Raw genomic sequence first — 3,434 nt, 5'->3', positions numbered from 1 at the left:
TTTCTATGTGTTTAGTTTCATGATTAAAATATTTTAAAGGGGTGTGCATGGGGAGGGGGTGTTAAAACATAATCCGTGCCCAGGTGTCAAGTGGACTAGGTATGGTATGCCACTGTATATACACTGCCCTACCAGATAGTGGAGCCTGGTTGGTGACTTGACTTTTCTCCAGTTAAAGCAGGAGGTCAGCAATGGCCGCTCCCTTATTTCTCTTATGATAAGTTCAAAATTGTGTTATAAAAGAAATATGACGTGTTTGGAGTTGGAGCTAACATTTCTACCTAACACTGCAGCAATGGTATTGTAAATGTGTGACAGCCACTTTCATACAAGAAAAGGAGTAAGCTAAGCTGTCAGCTTAATGATACTGTATATGTATTTCTAAATCCTCTTTCCAGATATCATGTACACATTCAGAGTGTGGTATGACTGGCCTACTCATGGTCACAAGTACTGGGCTCAACCACAAAGCACAACACCTGCCAACTATAGCAAGTAGCTGCACAGGAGCCAAAACCGACAAAGCAACCAAACATTTATCCGAAGGGTGGATCTGCATACAGGCAACCAGACTAGGACAAGGCAGGAACCAGATGTCTCTTCCACTAGGATTAAACATGTACAAAATGCATATTTTTCAGACTGAAGAGGACTATGAAATAATTTACATGAAATTAATTAAATCATACAATAATAAATAACATCATTAAATAATTTTTCGTAGCTTAAACGAAATCAAATAAATGTACTAAGCATAGCTGTGGTTAGTGGTTAATGACTAAAGAATCATAAAGCAAATAAATAACATTTATGGGGCCACACGAACAAAATAGTTGAATACATCATCTTTACGGATTCCCAGAAGCTTGGTGACCAAAATTAGATGGGAAGGGACCATGATTTGAGAGGGCTGGGGAAAGGTGATGGGAGGTGCAGGAAATATGTGATGGAAGGGGTGCTGGAGTTGGAGGAGAGGTGCAGGGGGGATCGTGGTGATGGGAGAGTCCAGAGGGCATATGAAGATAGTGGAAAGAACAGAGGGAATGAGAGAGATGGGGAGAAAACAGGCATGTCTCCTAAACCTACAGGGGTAATTTATAGGTTTAAGAGATATCTATAGAAAATAAAAAATTAACCTGTCCCCATTTATTTATGTGTAGTTGCTGTAAATATTAGGGATGTACCGATATATTGGCCGCCAAAACATATCGGACGAAAATGGCACTTTTGGCTAAATGCCGAAAGTGCAATTTTTCTGGCGATACAGCTGCGCATCCCTGCTTTCTTTCCTCCCCTCTGTGTCCCAGCGGGGAGGAGAGAAAGTGTGACAGCCAGCCGAGCGTTGCGGGAGGAGAGTGCTGTGTTTGTGGTTTTTTTTTTTGAGGGGGGGGGGGGGGCAAAAAAATCTTGCACCAGGGCCCTTTGTTCCTTAGGTCCGCCACTGGTTAGATCCACTGTCAACTTACTATTGCTATTTATATCTCAGTTTACAATATTTTGCCTAACTTCCTGTCTGTTTGATGGGTGTCAGAACAGAAAGAGAGGGAATATCTCCCACATTCTTGCTTAGTTGTCAAAAAGAACAGGAAGTGAGAATAAATGCCCCCAACAGAGGCACAGACAACAGTATAACCAAATCTCTAGTGGAGTTAAGAAGGTTTAGAACCTTTGTTGGGATTTAACCCTGTCTTTGTGCCCATCAGGTAGATTTGCCTTCACTTCCTTTTGGGATAACAAGCATTGTATAGAACAGAAAGTCAGGGGAAAACTCCCCAACTAGGTCAAAGACATTTAAAACCTGACAAAGTTCTAATCTTTCTCCTCTCTATCCAAAATTAAAACAAGTTCTGGCTGGAGTTGGGTTTTAAAGTAAACTAATTTCCTGGTGCCTTACCATGTCACCACTATAGCGCGGACATAGTAAGGTGCCAGAGAAAGGAAATTAGAGTAGGTATATGTTCGGAATTTCCAGTTTTCCTGGCACCTCAGCATGTTGGCACTACCCTTGTGACTTGGTAAAACACCAAAAATTGAAAATTTTGGTAAGTATAGGTTAGGAACGTAATGTTATAGCTGACAGCAACAGGTGACTGCACATACCTTTAATTTTCAGGCACCAAACCTAGACACACTATGTATATGGCACTCTAGCATAACCACTGTATTTTTCTCTGATCATTAGAATGCAGGGAGCATATGGCAGCACTCTAACAGAGGTGGAAGCTGGTAATATTATTTATTACAGGGTTATTCACAAAGTATCGAGGGATTAAGCCGAAGCAACTAATCTTTGGCTCACTTCGGCCACTGAAGCCTTTCGGTTCAGCTGAACCAAAGGGCTGCTGAACGGGGTATTCACAATAGCCCGTACAACAGCCGAACAGCTCAGCTGAGCCGAACACATGTGCTTCGGCTTGGCTGAGCCGAACGCACAGCCGAAGCGGGGAGAACGGTCTGTCCAAGTAGGCTGTTCTCCCTGCAAATGTAAACAAATATGCGGAGCAAGTGGTGACATAACCGTTGGCTCCTCCTATTTGTTATCATGCAATGACAGGCTACTGTCCTCAGATTATTTGAGTACAGCAGCCTGTCATTTTATGACAACAAATGGGCGGAGCCTGCTGTGATGTCATAGTCGGCTTTGGCAAAAAAATTTTTATTTGGCTGGGACCTCAGAAGACCCATATGACAGGTGCTGGCCAAATCAAAACAAATAGGTAGAGCCAGCGGTGATGTCACCGCTAGCTACCCCTATTTGTTTACATTTTTCCGACATATGTCAAATTGTTCATTCTGTGGCGGGAGTTCGTCAGGTGCGGACGGCAGGCGTCGGGTTGTTCTTTTATTGCGATGATTCATCGTCATCATGGACAATGCTGGACGTCATGATTGACCTTTGGATAACGTTGTTGGATCAATTTTGGGGATTTTTTTTTAATTAAAGGAATTTTTAAAATTCAATTAAAGGATATTTTTACAAAAGTGTGGTTTCTTAATTAACATTTTCTGTTAACCCTTTAGTGAATGAGTACAGGTACAAGCATCCATTACTTATTCACAAGGGGGGGTCAGCATCTGGGTGCCCTGATGCAAATAAGCCCTCCTGCCTGCAGACCCCCACAACCAACGGGTCAGGGCTTGTGGGGAAGAGGCCCTTGTACCATCGGCATAGGTACAAGGTGCTTTTCCAGGGGGGAACGTGGAAAAGCACCCTCCCAGTGCTGAAGGCATGCAGCCTGGTATGGTGCAGGCGGGGCGTTCGCTCGTATCCCCCCCCTTTTCTGCCCACCCTGGCCTGTGCTCGGATCAAGGGTCTGTTTCAGAATTTTAGAGCGGACCCCAAGTTTTTTCCCTCCATTATTTGGGGGAGGGACTTTGCTTAAAATTCCTACCAGACCTAAATGGCCTGGTATGACTTTGGGGGGGGGGGGGGG

Source organism: Nanorana parkeri, unplaced genomic scaffold (assembly GCF_000935625.1).
Source record: "Nanorana parkeri isolate BGI_ZX_2015 unplaced genomic scaffold, ASM93562v1 scaffold938, whole genome shotgun sequence".
NCBI lineage: Eukaryota > Metazoa > Chordata > Amphibia > Anura > Dicroglossidae > Nanorana > Nanorana parkeri.
The sequence above is the reverse complement of the archived record's forward strand: the minus strand, read 5'-3'. Positions refer to the sequence as shown.